The sequence below is a fragment of the Melanostigma gelatinosum genome (genome assembly GCF_949748355.1).
Source record: "Melanostigma gelatinosum genome assembly, chromosome: 9".
Classification (NCBI taxonomy): Eukaryota; Metazoa; Chordata; class Actinopteri; order Perciformes; family Zoarcidae; genus Melanostigma; species Melanostigma gelatinosum.
Genome location: NC_136642.1, coordinates 20,219,193 through 20,241,029, shown reverse-complemented (window position 1 = coordinate 20,241,029; position 21,837 = coordinate 20,219,193).

Here is a 21,837-nt window from a genome sequence, read left to right as displayed (position 1 = left end):
GTATTGGCATGTACACGAGATTGATGAAAATTACTTCCAGAGCATTTATTTCTTCTAATACCACTGAAAGACGAGTGCGCACTCAGGAGATATTTGATCTGAATTAGGGAAACTGATGAAGCAATTGATTAATTGGAATTTAAGCCATCAGTCACCGGAGCCATCAGCAGCATCATTTACATTCCAAACAATCAGCTGAAGGGCCCAATAGGACACTAAGTATTAATACGCAGGAGTCAATGTGATGCTGCCGCGTCGCCACCACCAACCCTTATTGACAAGCACAATGACACTTTTAATCCCCGCCTGATCAAATTGCATATATTTTGGGTTTTCAACACCAATTCAATATATCTTATGAATTTTTAATCTGGTAGGAGGAGCAGGGGGTTTAAGCAATAGAGATTTATCTTTTCCTTTCGTTAAGGTGAAACACACTGGAGACAGGAGGGGAAGACGAGATCCATTATTAATCACTTCGCCTCCATCTTTTGTTTTGCTGTCGCCAGGTATATTGTGACATGAATTGTGTTTAATTCATATGTTCTGTGCCGTGCAGACACCGACACCACCCATCATGTTCCAAATGTGTTCATTTTAATTGATTTTAAACCAGATGCTATTTGCTACTATTAAGTATATAAAGCAATAATGGTTTAATTATAGCAACTAATGTTTTGGTCAGTTTGGTCATGACTGCATTTATTCTACAACGACCACTTTGGAATCATTGTTCTATGTTATGCATACTATGGAATTATCTTATAAACATGACATTTTACTGCTCAAACCTTAAACAAATTTTAAAAAACACGGAAATCTATCTACACTTTGAAAGATTTGAACTTTGCTTTGGCTTACATCTTGGCGATCACAACTTTGTAATGGCACTGGCCTATGATGTCATCAGGAAGAGACCTTTGCCAGCAAGCATTTGATGCATTGGCAGTGACATGCAGGTGGTGGTTAATTGTAACATCCACCCTAACAAGCTCAAAAGGTTCCCAATATAACATTACGATACCGTAAATACACATAAACAGCTTTGGAAACCGATACTTCCCGGGTTGGGCCTGCAATAAAATAACTGACAATTAAAACAACAAAGTCTTGTCACAGAAAATTCTTTGCATACAACTGGAGACTATATAACGGAAACAAATGGAAAAAACAACAGCACCAAAAGATATCAGGAGCTACTTTGAGTCAGAGTATGAGTTGTGATGCATGCAACTCATAAAAAGGAGTCATGCATGACCTTTAGCTTCGTTTCTACTGACTACAAATAGTTTTTGCTCTCATGCTCAGGCAGAAATTCACAGACGCAAACATGAATTACATGCCGGGCTATATGATTCACAGAAGGCACTGATTGTTCTTTCAAAGTGCCCATTACAGAGGCCTATCATTGCAGCATCAAGCCCTCCTTCCCATTGCCAGTGCTGACGTTTTCCCACTTGGCCTGAGCCCCCTACTGACAGCAACACCAGTAATGCTCCCTCCCTCCCCCCTCCTCCCCTCCCTCTCTCTCTCTCTCTCTCTCTGCTGCTCTCACAATGTTAGATTTTGCTGAAGAAGTTAGTCATTAGTTGAAACAGCAGTGTTGTAATGAAATCTACCGGCCACATCAATAGTGTTTACTGTTGCCAGTTTGCTTTGCTCCATGCTTTTATTTATTTATTTATTCGGTGTGCAGCAGTATAGCATCACTGTAATGATGTTTGCCCCCGCTGACTGCACCCCATGTAATATCTGCCCGCACGTGGATGTAACATTGAAGAAGAAGCAGGTCATCATGTAGCCTGTAGGTTGATCGTTTATCAGGACCTCATCAGATCACACTGATGGATTATTGTCAATAAAAGCGTCCTTGCTGTAGTTGGTTAGCCACATGGCTGGCTTACTGGGAGAAGTGCCCCCCCAAAAAAAACCGCAAAGCTCTAATTAAGTAGCCAGGGCGCTAAGTTACACAAAAACAGCCAGCGGGAACCACAGGAGACAGGCTGCAGCGCTACAACAGCAGTGGCGGCATGCAGCAGCAGTTTCCTCAGACGGGTGTCAAAACACCCCCGGTCTGCCTCCCATCAAGTCCCCCGCGCAGAAATAGGAAGTGAGCCTCTGAGAGGAAAGATTAAAGTTTTCTGGAAGCACTGTTGGCAGCTGCACATGCCCTAAAGATAAACTTTATCCGGCCGCATGTGCAAAACTTTGCCGGAGCCATTTGTCATCTTCGCAAGTAATACATTTCCAAGTGGCTTGGATTGCAGACAAGAACATGAGACTGGCCACCGCAATGTGGCCTGCTTAGTGGTCCACTGTTTCGATGCGGGGGGAGGAATCCAAGTCACACCAAACAAAGTGCATTCTCGCTCACGAGTTGCACTATTTCAACTGTAGCTCGAAAGCTCCAATTGCCAATTCATTCACAAACATGTTGAAGTCCCAAAGGAAGAGCAGCGGTGTATTGTGAGAGACATGAAAAGGTTGAGCTTGAACTTAATTAATGAAGTCAAAGACTGGGAGATGACGGTCTCAGATGGATACAGATGTTACACAGTGGTTGTAGCGTCGGGTGCAACAGTGGATGTTGACCCTGACAGCGATCTGCACAAAAACCTTAAGGCGGAGAGAGCAGAGGTGGAAAGAGGACTAGGATATTGCACTTAAGTAACATTTAATTAAATTTGCATATTTAGGCTCCAAAATAAATTTCATCAAATTTCAACAAGTGCAACAACAACAGGGGAATGAAGCGCCTGTTGGTGATGCAGCGTCTGTTGCAGGGGTGTCTGATTTGGGTCACTTAGCGTGCTCGCCGTGTGTATTAAACCAGTGATGCATTAATGTAGATGCAACCTTTTTATGTCGAGGCTCAATATTGCTACAGTAACCACAACCATAAGGATACGGTCCTTAATTTGAATGCATTGTGCTGCACTTTTTGTACCGTTCACTAAATGCTAGCGCTGCCGCTGTTGCGCATAGCCTCGCACCCCCTGGCATGCAGCCAGTGAACGTAAACATTTAGAACACGTATCATTTCCGGAGTGTCAGCCGAGTGTCTCCTCTGTAGCTCTGCCCTCCTGCGGCCGGGGAAACACCAGCAGTTTTCTTCTCTGCTGCAGCTGCTGATTTGATCTCCTTTCTTTTGTTCCATTCCCACACAGTTTATCAGGACTTTGTTACGGATGCAACTTGAAATGTAGCAAAGTAGAAGACTTGTGAAATACTCCTTTTAAGTGGTTATGAAATCAGTCCCATTTTAATCCTGAATTAATGAATAAAACACTTAGTAAACCATCAGCGAGTAGTTCATTGCTGCCATTGGGTCGGATGCCGCGTGAAATTAGACGGTTCACCAGAAACTCCTTCGGCCGTATTGCTGGGCCCGTTGGATGGAAGTGACACACTGGAGAACCAGAACCAAGATTGCGTGGGTCAGACTGTCAGACCCTGCTGTCATAAATTGAGAGGTTTCTTAAAGGGATTTTGGGCTTGAAAACACTACCATCTTTATCCACAGGGGCCGCCAAAATCAACCCTAATTTTACGTTCCTCATATAGCTTCAAATAAAAGTACAATACATTTTTTTTTATGTTCTCAAAAGAGAACACACAATTATACTTTTTTTTACAGCAGAAAGAATTCATGCAATTTTTTCTTCCATTTCTGGAAGAGAGGAACTAGAAGTTGCCGTGCCAGAATATGGCAGATACAATCCTAAAATTGAATTCACACAAACATACAAACCAAATTCTGTTTCTACTCAAGAGAAAATCGATGAATGCCACACATTTTCTGAGATCACTGGAGTCTGCCACACATATTTTTGTACCAGTGGCTCTTGCATGTGGCCCATCGTCTCTCTGTGTATATGCGTAGCGTTTCGATATGTTTCTAAATGAGCAGTCACAATAAATTGCTATTCATACCCACTTCACCCCTCCCCTCCCCTCCCCAGCACACACACACACACACATGTTCAAACATACATATACACACCCTGCCAATCCAAGCCCTGGTGCCAGCTAGCCATCTGGTCAGAACATGATCATCATATGCAATCTGCCCACCCAGGCTGGCACTGATTCACCAGACCAACACTCAAATTACCCTCATCATGCCAGCAGTACAGCAGAAAAGCAAGCAACACGCACACACACACACACACACACACACACACACACACACACACGCACACACACACACACACACACACACACACACACACACACCCACACACAATGGGACCCACCTGTGCAGGGGTGGAACGATTGCCAGATAGAGGGGTCAGTGTGTCATAACATAGAAATACTCAGCCCCCACAATTAGATGCATTTCCGAACACAGTCCAAGACTCGATTAGCCTTCATATCGTGAAGAGCAAAACTCTGATTATATGTTGCAAGGTTGAATTCATCTCATACAAATCATCTGTCTACATCATCACAATGGATTAGGGCTATACGGTCGTGACCTTTGAACGATCAATAAGCAAACACAGTCAATGCTCACCCAGGACGCATGTACGGTTGCTGATGCAAAACGTAAGTGACGAGAAAGACCATCAAATGAAATCCATCATTCAGTGTCCGATGCTTTTGCTGAAGTTTGCCGTGAAATCAAGAGCAGAAGTTTCTAAATGATGGATTTTGCCTGATCGGTGAAAGCCGGCCGCCACGTCTGTGGCCCCTATCAGCTGATAAGCCCACTGGCTCAACATTGATCTATCTCTCAGCCCATCTCCCTTTTTCTTAATTTTAATTTTCCCATTTCTAACCCATGCTAATTCCTCCCCTCTGCTGTATGATCCATGGAGCAGAGGCCTCGGTGGCGCAGAGTGCCAGGAAGGGTCACTGTTAATTATATCCATTTAATACCCACTTATGTCTGCAGCGACGTCTTCCTCCTGGGGTCACGCAGACTTCGCCCTGCACTTTATCCAATAATCTCGCAGAATATAGGCTCGGATATTCCAAAAGATCAATGTCATTAACAAGAAGGCACAGAACGCATTTGATTATAGATGTAATTAGTACAGGCTTGAGGGGACTTGCCCCGATGCACAAAGAGGCAAAATCCATTTAGTATCAAAATTGCCTTAAAAATGGACACCACTTTGAGATCATTTTTGCAACTGATGACCACCATAATGCAATTGGCATCACTAATGACAGGGAATTAGGGCTCATATACATAATACTCCGGTCTAACTTTGACGGATAGAGAAGAGCATTGAGTTTGGCTGAAAGCGACTCGTGTTCCAAGTTGTGGTGAGAGGGTTCACTTTACCGTCACCAGCCTGCTGATGTTGGATTGAGTGCTCGTCTGTTCTATGCCAATATACCTGTGGGGGGGAAAAAAGAGAAAGAAAGGCAGGCCTATACCAGGCGAGTGTCTCTGAGGACCTGTGAAAGGTGACACTGTGGATGCTGCATTAAGAGGATGAGCTTTTTAATAATTCTGTCACAGGGCCGGGGAATATCAGGCCGGGATCACTTTACAACAGTGAACATGCAGCCATCTCTCCAACGAGAGGCCGGCCTCATTGAAACGCTGTCCCCCGCTGACTTTATCTCTGCGTCATCAGATCGCTTCTTCCCTCCTCCATTTCTTTCTTTCTCTCTTTTTTTTTTGTCTCGAGCATTGTCTCAGTCAGCTTTTTCTTTGACATCACACACACACACCTAGAGGCGTTGCTGTCCATCAGCAATGAATCGGTGGCGAGCAACTAAGTCAGATACATCTCAAGTGAACTGTAACTTTTTAGAAACCTTTCATATTCAGTTTGAATTGCACATCATGCATCAGCAAGCCTTTGAAATACCCGCTGTGGACATCGGGTTAAGTATTTTGGCTACTTTCAGCCACAATAAGCTCTGCGGTTTGTCCGCTAATGTAGGTGGAGGAGCCACACATACCTCTTTACTGAGAACAACCGGAAACTGGAAACCTGTTGCGAGGAGATGTGGAAGGGAACAGACGAAATGACAGGACTGAGACTTTCTGTGGCTTGTATTGGATTGCATTGCCCTGAAACTCAAGCCTGTGTGGTAACAGGGTACAGCCACTTAAGATGGCAAGATAGCCACGATGACGGACAGCTACATTTTTAAAAATATCATATCATCTACGGGTTATACTTAGCAGCAGGGGGAAGAGGGAAGACTTTCCAAGTGCAAAACATCATATAAAATCATTTAATGGAAAATAATTACTCACTTGGGATGACATAAGATTTTTTTTTTTCCCACTATAATTTAACAGCACGGGACTAAGGTAACTAATAATCTGTCACTGGCACACATGGTTCAAATGTCGGGTCTAACAGCGTATGAATTCATAGGCACCAACAGCTGATGACATAGCCGGTGTACTTTGCATGTTAACAAAACCTCCCATACACATACATCAAACATCTCATGATACTCAATTACAGGTCTGTATACGCCGTGTAGATTAGAGGACCTCAGCGAATGACGGAAAAAAAAGGAGGGGGAGGCCTGCTGCATAACGTCTCGCTGATTTCACTTTATAGAAGACTACTAAACCGCCGTGAAGGCACACATGCTGAAAACCCCTCTCTGTTTTCCATCAAGCTGCTGTGTAGTGGCTATGTTAAATGTAGGTGGTAAGCTCATATATCTAATTATACAATAGCCAAACATTTTTTTGTTAATGAAATGGAAGGAGTGTAATTGAAAACTTCAGCATAATTATTGCTCGGCGAGTGGCATGGCTTCGGAAAATTGCACGTGTAGGCAGAGGTCTCAGCATGGGGCGCCCGTGACTTATGAATCCTGACAGAGCGCCACGCGCGCGCTCACGTGCTCACACATTATTATCATCATTATTATTGTGAAACAGACGGCCAAAAACAGCAACATTACTTGAAAGAGAAAAGAGATTCTACAAAATGCATGCTTTCCCTCCTGGATGAACTGCTCGTGTGCCTCGTAAAAAGGCATTTTCTTGAAGCTAAAGGTAGTATTTTTTGTATGTGCGGAGTACGTAATGGGTTAAAAAAGGTAAGGATATGGATAACTTGGGACATCACCTCATAGGTCCTTACGCACAGAAACCAGAGCAGCCGAGACACATAGAGCCAGGTTAGAATGGCTTGGCAGCCGCGCTAACAATGTTTGTCACAACTGCCCTCTTTCCATCCCAAGCTCAAATGAGAGAAGTCAGAGAAATATGGGATTACCATGAGTTATTTATGACGCTGAAACCCAAGAGCCCTCTTTATGAAATCATCTCTGTTGATTGGGTCGCTCTTTTCGCCGCGCAGCATCTGATCTGATTTCAAATGGTTTAACATCAAAGTCGCTTGTGTAAAGTATGAGTAGTTTTGCACACGTTCAATCAAAATACAGATCTTTATCGGCATCACGCTGATTGACATGAGCGGACTGTTGTGAAACAGATACCGCGGCTGTCATAGTCATTATGGATTTTTCTGTTTAAAGATACAGCTCGGGGGAGAAGAAGAAAGAAAAAAGCATGTGGCCTTTACGCTGACATGTTCTTCAGCCAGCTAAAGTGCAGTGGATTAAAAAACGTGGCTTGGGGCGAAAAGGACAACTGTTACCTTTAATACTTCTGAAATCAAAGTGTACATGATCAAATCAGCTTTTACTGATAAAAAAAGAAGGTATTTGTAGTATATTTTGTTACGTTTCATCCCGCATGACGGGACTAACTCACTTTCATAGCTGTAGCAATAGAACGGCAGTGTACTCAATGACCAGGTTCGAAAGCTTACACCGAGCAGGGAACTACACAAGGATACAATCAATGGTAGTCCATAGTTAATGAACTTTCTGACCTTTTGGAAAATGTACACTGCTTAACCAGATTCTGTGTATTTAATAATTCAGTTAGAGAGTAAGAGAGCTGAACAGAGGAGCATCTCTCACCCAATATAGTCAGGGATATCATTTTGCCCAGAGACAACGGCTGACATTATATTGCTTTGGCCAACTCGAGAAAAAAAGTCATTATGGAGACATCCATTTGTCGGGGTTTTAATAAAACAGACGGAATGAATCTTAGGCACTGGACTAATGGGAAAATCTATGCGGAAAACGAAACTCCCAAACGAGGGTGCCGGACATTTGAAGTCATTAGTGTGGGGATTGCGGTCAGTGGGGTGCATTTACATATATGGACATTGCTTTTAAAGAAAGTCTCTGGAAGGAGTCGAGGCGCAGATAGGAGAGGAGATACTACAGTAGCTTGATCTGCCATTGAGATCTTCTGAATGGGAGATCATAGGTGCATTATTGATGAGTCTCAGTTTGAGTTTCAGCTCCAGAGGAAATGATAAGGTGTAATGCAATGGTCCACTGTGATCATGGACAGCTTTGTCTTGCATACTGTATTGCAGGCTGCTAAGGTGGCAACCTGCTGCCACACTATATCTCTTTGTATCACCAGAGGTGGAAAGAGGACTAGGCTATTGCACTCGAGTAAAAGTTACTTAAGACATTTTACACAAGTTAAAAGCGGGTATGTTAAAATGTAGCCTGAGTAAATGTTACTGTATGGCCTTGGGCTGCATATTTAAACCAAACAGATTGGTTTAAATGTCAATTTATACACAGTGTATCAGCAACAAGACTCATTATGTCCAAACCAACAGACGGACACCGTGCATACAACTCATAGTCACTTATAAATATACAATTGGCTGCAGAGGAGGGACTATAAGAAAAACAAGCTTTTGACACAAAGGCACCTGTAACTTCTTATAGAGACAACAGTAGAATGAAACCATCAAGGTAGATAACGTGGACATGTATAAACAATAACTAACACATGTATTACAGCGCGGACAAGCGACTATGCTGCTCGACAAAGGAAGTGGTTGTTCTGGTGTGGATAATTCAGCAGTGCGTTGCTGTAAGTTACTCACCTGTCTGAAAGGCAGCCCGAAGTCCTCCACAATCTGCTCCAAGTTCAACTTCTCTGCTCGTTCACTCTCAAAGCACAATATAACCAGTCCTCTCCATGTTTGTCTCCCGGTATAACCAGTCCACTTGGACTCTCTGGTCCCACGGCGCTCCTCACATTCAAAAGGTTTTGAGCATCAGTGAAGAAGAGTCTCAAACAGCAGGAAGTCCTCACACACCTCACTGAAGTCCTCAGAAGCTCCTCAATGAAGAAGAAGTCATCCACCATGAGCATGTTAGCATTTAGCATGTTAGCCAGACCCAACGTACCCCATACTGTACAGGTGACGGACATCGTGGGTGTGTGATGCTCGTCATGTGTGGCATGTGTGGCATAACTCTTTGCTTCTGTTCAGTTTTCAGGACCTTTTCATGACTTTTGCCTTAACTCTGTATAACGGATGCGACTTGAAATGTAGAAACGTTACCGTGCTTCATTATAGTTAAAGTAAAAGTAAGATTACCAACTTCATGAATACGCTTAAAAAGGTACGAGTACACAGTAGTATCCAACTTTATTACAATAATGAGAGTACATGTAATTCTTACCTTTCAATGTAGTTATTTAGACTATGGTGTGAATTGTCAGTACATGGCTGGATACATGGTGCCTAACAGCTACCACCCAGGTCCTCAACCTATTGCATGTGGGTCTTTCCCAAAGAGAAAGCAGGAGATGATTTATTTCCCAGGAGATTGACGACATCTAATTCGAGAGAATAAAATGAGAATAAAAGTTAAATAAGCCTCTTGATGCTTGAAACTCTTTAAACTAATTTAAAGTAGATATAACCATAGGTACCAGATAACATTCATTTTTTACACTGTTTGACTATGTCAACACCTTCATCAGCTTGCAGTCATTGGATTGTACTTTAAAAACTACCTTAGTTCCACATGAAATGGAAAGATGTCATTGGATAATTTAATTTAGAGTTTCACATTTAGCATGAATTTCTTTTTCATGTTTAAGAACGTCTTCCGCTAAAGTTTCAAGTGCAGTTCTGCGTGGTAGAACAGTGCTTCACTTTCAGTGTTGCTTGCTTTGACTTATAATGTACCATCCTGCGTACAGGTGCTGAATGCGTAAGTGTTAGCATGAACACGAAAAAGGTTTCCGAGATGATCTCTCGCAAACTGGGCAAAGTAACCGACTGACCCCAGTTGTTTAGGTGAAGATCTTGCAATGCACAGTGTATATGAGATGAAGAGAATGAGCAATGCCAAAGAGGAAAGGGGGGAAAAAGAATTCTGCCTCCTTAGCCAACTTGATTGTTATTGCACAGTGCTTACGGTGTTTTCCGGTCCTCCACATGTAATCAATACCCCCAGGCAATTTTAAGCGTGATCAGTTTGGATGGATTATTGCTTGGCAGGAAGGCTTTTGCATTGATCCTCTCATCATGTCAATCACTGACAGTGACAACTGCGAACTCTTCAAATTCCATACATCAGCAAGTGCTGTTCACGTTCTGGCTGCTTCAAAAAACTGTGTGAGTGGAGAGGCTGCTGCGGTATCTGCTGAGACTGGGCTTCTTATGTTTTAATGCACACTGTAATGTATTTCAAGGCACAGTGCGATTTCAGTGCTGTGCATCATTCATTCCCCTGTACAGTTCTCTATCGCTCTTAAAAGCCACAGCAAGAGCCAACACATTTTATTTCAGAGGAAACTTTGCATCACTGTATTTACAAAAGTGTATTGCGATCACTGATGTAAAGATGGATATAACAAACTGTATTTGCTCTTAATCATAATAGGTAATAGGTCATGTTATGGAATTACTTTTGTTTTCTTTTATCATACAGTTAAACAGCTCAACCACACAGTCCCCTGTGTCAACACGTGAGAGAACGTCTGTGAAGTCAACATGTGGCGATGGGATCTCTAAAATTTGAAACCAGAGATTAAGCATTCAATTGAGTTGCTGAAATAATAACAGCTGCATGTTAAGCTGCAAATGTTAGCCTTTGATTTCAGTGGAAACTGAACAAGAGCCCACTCTGCCGTATTTGTCAAGTGCTACTGCCGGAGTGGTTTAGCAAGCCCTGCCTTTATTAGTTCTTGCAGCTCCTAGCAGAGCTGGCATCTCATCTAATGAAGAGCAGATAGCAGAGACTGGTTCAAATCAGTGTTGGGAAACTGGGGCTGGCTGGTGAAACACAGAGTGAGTTGTAATATCCTCAATTTCTCCCAGCTGGAGCAGGCTAGAAGCATGTAACCGATAGTGTCCGCATGCATATTTTACACTACAGCCCAGGTGTAACGTTTCAGCACTTGCGAAGAGCTGAACAGATTTGACAAAGTGAGGCTGTCGGACACGAAGAAAACGAGCATAGAGACTGAAACTGCAAAATCTTTACGGAGGTTATTTAGTTCTTCTCTTTATTCCAGAGGAACTTTACGTTGCTGTGCATAACTCGAACCATAAAACCACACTGCGCCCCGTGCAACAGAGAATATGTTGATGACAAGGGATGAAAGCACTTCATTCACAGTGATCACTTTCTTCACCAACACTTTCTTTCCGCTTTTTTTTGGTTGCTTCCTGTCTAAATGTCAGTGTGATTGGTTAGACTGATACAATTACTGGAAAAAAAATCACTTCATGTCATTTGGTGCTTTTCTAAAATGTTAACCTGATCCACAAAAAAACCCCTCTTTTTTAGGGGGGAGGTGGGGCTTGAGTTGTGCACCTTGCAGTCACTTTTCATTTCTCTTATGGAAAACGTTCCTGGAAATGTTTTAACAAACCGCTCCACGTATATATGCGAGCACAGCCTCAATCAGGTCTGCCCAAAGTCACGTCGTATATCCAAATCTTTGTCAACACGTTCTGTATTTCAGAAATTGGACTTTAGATCAGAGTTGGTGTGTGTCTGACATAAAAGGAGTTGTGAAAGAAAGTCAAGAGAGTGGGTCATGACGTACTGTGACAGCCCCCGGGGTGGCAAGGGGGTTTCACGACAACACGGACCAATAAACACAACCAGTCGGTAGATAAATGGTGCAAGTGAGGTTTTTACTGAAGATAGAGAGTGGATAGAGGTAGGATAGACACTCAACAATACACTGTCCGCTTTCCAGAGGGATGGTCGGGGTTCACTTCCACGGTTCGGTGCACAACGGGTATTCCTCATACGGTCCAGGGCGCGGGCAGGAGCAGGGTAGTCGTACAGGCAGGGGTCGGGAGCCGGGCGGGTAGTCAGACGTTCCAGGGTGATCAAGGGGTAAGCCAGTTGTCTCCAATGCGTTTGCTGTGTCTCCGTCTCTTTCCACTCCTACTCTCTCTCCTAGTTTCCTGTGTCCGGGGCCCTTTTATAGTCCCCTCCTCCTCCTCCGATAGGGTGTGGTCGCTCCCTCGGCTCTCCTCCTCAGGTGTTGCTTGTTTGGGCTGATGGTGGTTTGGCGCTCTTTTCCACTCCCTGACATGGGGCTCCGCCTCCATGTCCGGCAATATCGTCCCTCTACCACTTCTCCTCTGAGGTTGCCCCTCCGGCTGCCACATACCCCCCCCCTTAAATCCGACCTGGGGGGAGGACTGCTCCAGGAACCTAGGGCGTCCCGTCTAGACAGGGCGTCCGCGTTTCCATGAGCGGCCCCGGATCTGTGGACAACAGAGAAAGCATATGGTTGAAGGGATAAAAACCAGCGTGTGACCCGGGCGTTATTGTCTTTTGAACGGGACATCCATACCAGGGGGGCGTGGTCCGTGACCAGGGTAAAGTGTCGTCCCAGCAGATAATATTTCAACTCCCCCAGAGCCCATTTGATGGCCAAACACTCCTTCTCGACCGTGGCGTATCTCGTTTCTCTCGGTAATAATTTTCTGCTTACGTATGTGATCGGGTGCTCCTCTCCATCCCTCAGCTGGGACAGGACGGCACCCACCCCGGTCTCGGAGGCATCTGTCTGTACCACCAATGGTTGCGTAAAGTCCGGGGTCACCAGCACTGGTTCAGAACAGAGTACTTCCTTCAGCTTCTCGAAGGCGTCCTCGGTCTCTGCCGTCCATACGATCCGATCTGGCAGCCGGTTTTTTGTTAGGTCCGTCAGGGGTGCTGCAAGAGCAGAGAACTGGGGAACAAACCGTCGATAGTAGCTAGCTAGCCCAATGAATGCTCGTACCTGTTTCTTTGTGCGGGGGCGGGGCCATTCCCGGATCGCCTCGACTTTCCCTACCTGGGGCTTGACGCAGCCGCGGCCGATGGTGTACCCCAGGTAGTCAGCTTCCCGGAGGCCGAGGCGACATTTCTTGGGGTTGGCTGTCAGCCCCGCCCCTCGCAGAGCTTTCAGGACGGCTTCCAGTCTTTGGAGGTGAGCCCCCCATTCCTCCCCGTGCACGACGATGTCGTCCAGATAGGCTGCCGCGTATTCTCGATGGGGACGTAGTACCTGGTCCATCAGTCTCTGGTACGTGGGGGGGGCTCCGTGGAGACCGAACGGCAGCCTCTTATAGTGGTACAGTCCCATGGGCGTAGTGAAGGCCGTTTTTTCCCTGTCTTCGGGGGCTACTGCCACTTGCCAGTAGCCTTTAGTCAAGTCGAGGGTGGTGATGTATCTGGCCCTCCCGATGCGCTCTATCATCTCGTCCACCCGGGGCATCGGGTAGGCATCGAATTTTGAGATGGCGTTGAGCTGCCTAAAGTCATTGCAGAACCTGACCGAGCCATCGGGTTTCGGAACCAACACTATAGGGCTGCACCACTCGCTCGTCGAGGGTTCGATGATGTCGGCCTCCAGCATACTCTGTACCTCCCTCTCTATCGCCCCCCGGCGGGCTTCGGGGATGCGGTACGGCCTTAGCTTCACCTTCTTCCCGGGCTCGGTGATTATCCGGTGTTGCACCAGTGTGGTGTATCCGGGGTCCGGGGAGAACACGTCCCGGAACCGATCCACCATTTCCCGGACGTCCTGCTTCTGCCGGGGGGTCAACTCTTCTCCCACGGGTACCTCGACTGGCTCCGTTTTTCCTGGGAGGGTAGAGAGAGAGAAACAGAGCATGGCATCCCTACGCACCCATTTCTTGAGCAGGTTCACATGATAAACCTTCGTCGGGTGCCTCCGACCTGGTTGCCGGACTCGGTAGTTTACCGGCCCCAATTTCTCCATTACTTCATACGGCCCCCTCCATCGGGCTAGAAACTTACATTCCGCCGTGGGTACCAGGACCAACACCCGATCCCCTGGGTTAAACACTCGGGGTTGGGTTCCCCGGTTGTACACGCGGGCTTGGGCCGCCTGTGCCTCGGCCATGTGTTCTCGGACGATGGGCCAGAGGGATGCCATCCTCACCCTCATCTCCTCGACGTGGTCCACCATGGTGCGGTAGGGGGAGGGTTGGTGTTCCCAGGCTTCTTTGGCCAGGTCGAGTAGCCCCCGGGGTCGTCGACCGTACAGGAGCTCGAAGGGCGAGAATCCGGTAGATGCCTGGGGCACCTCTCTGATGGAGAACATCAGGAAGGGTAGCAGTTGGTCCCAATTCTTCCCGTCCTGGTCCATGGTTTTTTTCAACATTTTCTTCAGTGTCTGGTTGAATCGTTCTACTAGTCCGTCCGTTTGGGGGTGATACACCGACGTCCTCAGTTGGGTCACCTTCAGCATGCCACACAGATCCTTCATGATCCTAGACATGAACGGGGTTCCTTGGTCGGTGAGAATCTCCTCCGGTATTCCGACCCTGGAAAACAACATCACCAGCTCCCTTGCAATGCCCTTGGTGGCCATAGAGCGTAGGGGAATGGCTTCGGGATACCGGGTGGCGTAATCCACTATCACCAGGATGTACCTGTGTCCCCGGTTGGTCTTGGGTAGGGGCCCCACTAGGTCCATCCCGATCCTGCTGAAGGGGACGGTGATGATCGGCAGGGGCACCAGCGGGTTTCTGTGATGGGGTTGTGGGGCCACTTGTTGACATTCGGGGCAGCTCCGGCAGTAATCCTCCACGGCTTTTTTTATTCCGGGCCAGTGGAACCTGGCCCTCACCCTTTCCAGGGTTTTCTCCACTCCTAGATGGGCACCTAAGATATGGGAGTGGGCTAACTGGAGGACAGAGGGTATGAAAGGACGTGGTACCAGTAACAACCTGAGGGGGGCCCCGTCCTTTATTACTACCTGGTAGAGGAGCCCGTTATAAATGGAGAAATGTGTGGGAGGGAGGTCTCTTACCCCGTCCAGTGGTCGTCCGTCTACGGCGGCCACCTGCCGAAGGGCGTGGGCTAGGTTGGGGTCCTCCAACTGGGCCGTCCCAAACCTCCCTGTGAGGGGCCCGGGTAAGATGGGCTCCTCCGGGTCCTGGGGGAACAGCCCGGCCAGCTCCTCTTCTTCGAGGGAGGGGGTATCTGCCTCCTCGGGGATGGGTGGCGCCTCTCCTTCGGGCTCACTGGGGCTGGAGGGTCCGTCGTTCTCGACGGCTGTGGCATATACGTCCTCGGGGTTGGGTTGGGTGGCCTCCACCAACGCCCGGGCCACGGCACTGGCGACTCCTTCCGATAGGGGATCGGTGGAGATCTCCTCCCCCAGCCCACAGATGGCTTTCTTCTTGGACTTTCGGTGAGGGGTCGTACCTGGTTTCACCACCAGGCTGCGCCACAGCTCCTGGAACACGGGCAGGTCTCGGCCGACCAGCACCTCTACGGGGAGTCCTTCCACTACTCCTGCAGTGCCGACGTATCTACCCCTCGTCGTGTATATTTCGAGGGCGGTGGTGGGGTATTCGCGGGTCTCCCCATGGATGCACGTGACCCCTCGGGTGCCGGTTAGGAGCGGGTACTGAGCAAACGTAGGTCTCACCAAGGTAATCGCGCTCCCGGAATCCACCATCGCGGAGGCGTCGCGGCCGTTTACTTTGACCGGGGTGAGGGGCATGAGGTCCTCGTGAGTGGCCCAGCATCCGGTAATCAGTCCGCATGGGCGACTCCCCTCACTGGCCGTGGTCATGGGCGCGTCCTGGCGGTGAGGACATTCCCATGCGATGTGCCCGATCTCGCCGCAGTGGTAGCACCTCCTCTCTTCCGGTCCACCCGCCGGCCGACGTCGGGGAAAGCCTGGGGGAAAGGAGGGCGACACATAGGTAGTTTCCTCCGTTCTCATCTTTTCTTTGCGGGTGGACCCCTCCACTTTCGGGTTTCTTCCCCCACGCACTAACGCTTGTGCTGCGTGGTAACCCTCCATGATCTCTACCAGTTCCTCGAGGTTGCGGGGGTTTCTCTGGCCGGCCAATTTTTTTGCCTCATACGGGAGGGATCTGAGGAATTTGTCCATGACGACACGATCGGTGGGCGACACCTCGGTGGGCTCTGCGTGCAGCCAGGCCGTCGTAATCCTCTTGATCTCATGCATCTGGGCTCGCGGAGAAAGGGAGGTGTCATATGTCCATTCATGAAATCGTTGTGCCTTTAGTACCAGCGTGACCCCGCATCGCTGTAACGCTTCCGCTTTCAACACCCGGAAGTCAACTTTTCCAGCGCGCTCTAAGTCCTGATACGTTACTTGCGTTTCGTTGATCAAAAAGGGGGCTATCAACTCAGCCCAGTGCTCTTCTGGCCATTTTTCCCGGAGTGCCGTTGTCTGGAATATCTGAAAAAATATTTCCACATCGTCAGCTGCCGTCTGCTTGAGAAGGAAGCGCGCTGGGTTGGCTTTCTCCACGGTACGTTGCTCCTGTTGTGTCTGTAACATGCCCTTGATGTCGCTTTGCATCGCCTCCGCGCGTTCGGTTTGTACCGCCATATACTGCTCCATGTGTACTTGCTGTTGGTATTGTTGTTGCTGCTGTGCTTGGAGGATTTGCATTTGTACTTGCATGGCTTGTTCGTGGCGTTTTTGGGTTTCCTGGTTGCTAGCGATTAGCCCCGCTAGCAGCTCTTGAAATGGCACCGGGGTGGCCATGCTTACTGGGTTGGTCGGTCTATCGGTCAGTGTTGCCAGAACCGGACCGTGCCCACATTCTCCACCAAATTGTGACAGCCCCCGGGGTGGCAAGGGGGTTTCACGACAACACGGACCAATAAACACAACCAGTCGGTAGATAAATGGTGCAAGTGAGGTTTTTACTGAAGATAGAGAGTGGATAGAGGTAGGATAGACACTCAACAATACACTGTCCGCTTTCCAGAGGGATGGTCGGGGTTCACTTCCACGGTTCGGTGCACAACGGGTATTCCTCATACGGTCCAGGGCGCGGGCAGGAGCAGGGTAGTCGTACAGGCAGGGGTCGGGAGCCGGGCGGGTAGTCAGACGTTCCAGGGTGATCAAGGGGTAAGCCAGTTGTCTCCAATGCGTTTGCTGTGTCTCCGTCTCTTTCCACTCCTACTCTCTCTCCTAGTTTCCTGTGTCCGGGGCCCTTTTATAGTCCCCTCCTCCTCCTCCGATAGGGTGTGGTCGCTCCCTCGGCTCTCCTCCTCAGGTGTTGCTTGTTTGGGCTGATGGTGGTTTGGCGCTCTTTTCCACTCCCTGACATGGGGCTCCGCCTCCATGTCCGGCAATATCGTCCCTCTACCACTTCTCCTCTGAGGTTGCCCCTCCGGCTGCCACAGTACATAACAACACTGCAATTACTGGCAACTCTATAGGCCCATACACCAATAACACAGTTAAACCAGCCGATTAAAGTTGAAATAAGTCAATATTTACCATTGCATAACTCAATTGCAAAACTCCATTTTCTCATAATGGGCTCTGATAATGAGGAAGCTCTGCGTGCTCACGTGACTGAAGTGGAGCCTAATCATTGGACTTTGACAGTCAGTCATGACAGTTTATTGGCATGGAATTCCATAATGGCGCGGATCAATTGCAAACCGGGAGGCTTTCCTCTCAGCTGGATTTGACACATATGAAGAAGTGCGGCTGAGGGGGAGCAGGCTTGTGTTGAGAGGACTCAATCCCAGACCGCGCAGCGCCATGTTAACCGGCGTGATATTCATCTGCCGAGGAATAATCTCGAGACGAAGCAGACTGCGACGGCAGGTACGAAAGCTAATAGGAACCGGCAAACTTTCCTGCGTTAGGACAGGGGGGTGAACACATTCTGAACAAACAATGCCAACACCTTCTGAGACTAAAAGATACCATCAGGCTCGCGCCCTTCTTATAACTCCTTCTCCGTTGAGATCTCTGTGTTGGGAATAGAATAATATAAGGCTTGAGGGTGGTCAGATAAAAGGCCACATCACAATGATGATCTCTATCGATCGGCAACCTTGGGCACACAGAGGAGATCCGGCATTTGTCACGTCGAAGCCCAACCCAATAGCTGATCCGCGCCGCTCTCTGATGAATTGGCCCTGTTCGCCAAGTTTGTTTAATTGATGACGTGTTCCCTTTCAGGTGGACCACCACTATGCTCCGCACGTCCATTGATTTTTCTGAAGCACCCCCCCCCCCCAACCTTTCTCCAGAGCTTCTCTTCCTTTAAGCTCCCAAGACAAACCCGCCCCTGCCTCGACTAGACCTCTGCGACATGGAGTGTACTTCAACCTGCTTCTGACCAGCCGGTTAGACTTCCAGTGATGGATATACAGTGCCCCTTTGTTAGCATAGAGGCCTACTAGGTGTATCAACTTAAAAGTATTATGAGAAGTGAGCAAAAGTCAAGTCTCGGCTCACATTCCTCGAAGAAGAGATGGAGCAGGAAGCTGAGAGTTGTGCTAAAATGCACACATTTACACACACACACACACACACACAGGCGCACAAAAGTCATCTCAGATGTACATGAATATCAAAACTGTCACTGGCGCCCATTAGAGCTGTGGTTTTGTGACTTAAATGAATAGTGATGTGGAACTTTCTGAATCCTTCTCACTTTCTTAGCCCTCTGTGGTGAGTGCCGTTAAATGTAGGTTATAATAACCACCGACTACTGTTGTGCACATGCAGCAGAGTGCATTGAAAGGATTTTTTTAATGTGAACTAGTCACCACAGGCATCTTTTTCGGTGAGCAATATACCGAGCTGTTGATCCCGCTCCGCACCAAACTCTTAAAACGCTCACCGGGCTATGGAGCGGTATACGCTTCAGCAACTCTCAACAATCCATACAGGAAAGAATTTGAATTTGTAAACCACACAATCCTATTCCAGGGGATCTGGAGTGCGTAACTTTGTCATCTTGAGACCCGGCATGAAAACTAACACTTGCTGGAGCAGCCAAGCGAACCAGTCAAGCGCTAGGTAGGCAGCTTTTGGCCATCAAAGGGAAATTCCAGCCTAATGGGGTTTCAGAGTTTCCAGTGTATCCCTCTGCCATCCGCAGACAACACGATTACCCAAGGAGTGTTATCACACACACGCACGCACGCTCACACACACGCACGCACACACACAGGTTTGTACTTCAGGTGGATGCATATGCTTTTGGGACTAATTCAAAATAAAAGGATAGCAAACGAAGCACCCGAGTAAGCTATGGATTGGCTCAAGAGCTGAGGCCTGGAAGTAAAAAAAACAACAACAAAAAAAAAAACAAGAGGAGCAACACCAACAAAGGCAGAGAAATTGTGCAAAAAAAGGCATACTTTTGGATTTAAAGCACCTATCTCAGATCCCGGAGCCTTGAGAATGGGATTGGATTACTGTCGGTTAGATTTACTCCTGTGGCTCTTCGCCACTACATCATCGTAGGGCCCCCTGCCTCTGGATCAATGGGGATATTTACTGCGCCTGTTTCAGGGAGACTTTCACAGTAGGCAGGGCATTAAACAAACAGCCGACAGCCCCGTCCCAATGATGGCCTGTCTGTTCACACTGTGCCATGCCCAAACGTCACACATATTCACTTCAAACAGGTAGCACACAAACACGAGTGAAGTGCAGATAAAACAAACCAAAAAAAAAATGAGGCCAAAGCAATTTGCTCGGTGTGCTGAACAAAGAGGAAAGCTGCCACATTTCAAGCAAAGAAAAAAAATATATATATATATATATATATCCCAGAGAGATGGAAAGGCATGTTATGTTTGCTTTTAGATAATTAGCCTTGTAGCATGTGCTTGTTAAAGTGGACACACCTCAAATAATTGTCCGCATTCCCCTGGTTGCTCATCAACATTCTGTTTTGAACAGTAAAATGAAATTGCCCTTCACGTGTTAGACATTCCTTTGTCATGGAAACAGTTTAGTTGTGGAAATAACAATCAACAACATTTTCATATTGTCAATAGCTGGAAAGGCATCATAATTGAAATCACTTGAGGTAAAAGAATGTCAAAGGATGGTTCTATGAAGCTACAGCCACGGCCTATTGAATTACATGATGAATCTGAGAAGAATTGCCATTATGGTGTCAAACAACAGTCTTCACATGCATGTCTGCTGGCTGTCTGCAAGATGTTGTGCTAAATGCTAGCGCGTGAGTGCAAGAATGAACGGAATGTATTTTTCGCCTGCCCAAATATGAGCAAAGTAAGTGCCTTCATAGAGAAGAACAGTCAGTATGAAATTTCTCCATTACTTGACAATTCCACTGACTAAGCCTGCGCTATCAGCTGACAGCGCAATGTCAAACAATGGGCCCACAAACGGCAGCACGCATTACCGAAACAGCCCCGAAGAGCCCCCGAGGGCAGGCTCGCCTCCCCATTCAGCAACATGAAAAGTAATATGTGTGTGAAAAATAACACAAAACAATAAACACATATGGCTCAGTGGTGAAAGCTGATGTAAGCTGGACTTTGATGGGCCAATCATCGCCTCAGCTGCGGTGGATAATGTGCTCACTGGCTTTGCAGCAGGAGTCATGCTGTACATTGTTGCCCTTTCTCCTAATACATGTTATTACATTTTAAGGTTTGAGGAGTCGCTCGGCTAATTAGCATGTCTAATAGCTGTAGCTTGAGCGTGTCAGCTGCTCAGAAACACCTGGTAGAAACCAAGCAGGCGTTCATTTCAATTGACAGGATGGGCGAACATTACTAAGGAACATTTAAATCAGATCGGTGGTTCTAACTGTATTCTTTTTGAAAGATTTAATGTCATGTTCTACAGACTGACATGTAAATGAGTGGAAGTCACGGTAATCTTATTTTATATCGTGAGGAATTGGACATAGTCAAGTGAATCACATCTGCAAGTCCAGTTGCCACAGATAAGTATGGAACAACTTGTTTGTTCTCAGTGAATAAAGTAAGCGTTAACTTTCATCTTGAACCTAATGCGGCTCCGTGTTGTCCACAGCAGGGACATGTTTGTCCTCCATCTCAAAGCACATTTGATGTAACTCTGTTTCGTCTTTCTTTTTTTATGTTGGGGAAAGTGAGAACACGGGTGTTGTGTGGGAGTGTGAGATTGTGCGTGTGTGTTCGCACACATGTCGAGCATTTGTCAAGCTTACTGCTCTGGGAGGGCTGAATGCTGGGAGGAGGCCACTGTCACTTTACTGTGGCATTCACACACACACACACACACACACACACATACACGAAGAGTTCACTGAATCACACACAGCACTAGACAGACACATCACTGTCTCACACGTCCGTGCTGCCACAGCGGTATAGGAAGGCATGTTAGTTATAAAGTCAAATGCCTTGGCCTGGACAAACAGGTTATCTCACACACTCACATGTGATCTCTAAATCTACTGTTCTATTACACAACAGCCGAGACAAGTTTAAAGTTATTATGGTATTGTTTCATCAGGGATTGTACATGAGTTTAGCTGAATGCTCATCCTTACCACAAAGTAATTCATTATTTGACGTTGTATGATATGAAAGTCATGGAGATTAGGAGTCTCCTCACCAAGTATACGAAGTATATCTAGTTTTAGTTTTTGTGATTGCTATCGATTTTATTAAACACAATCGATTAAGGATGAGGTGTTTTGCTTGGAAAATATTTTTTTATAAAATAGCCTTTTGTATGTTCATTACATATTG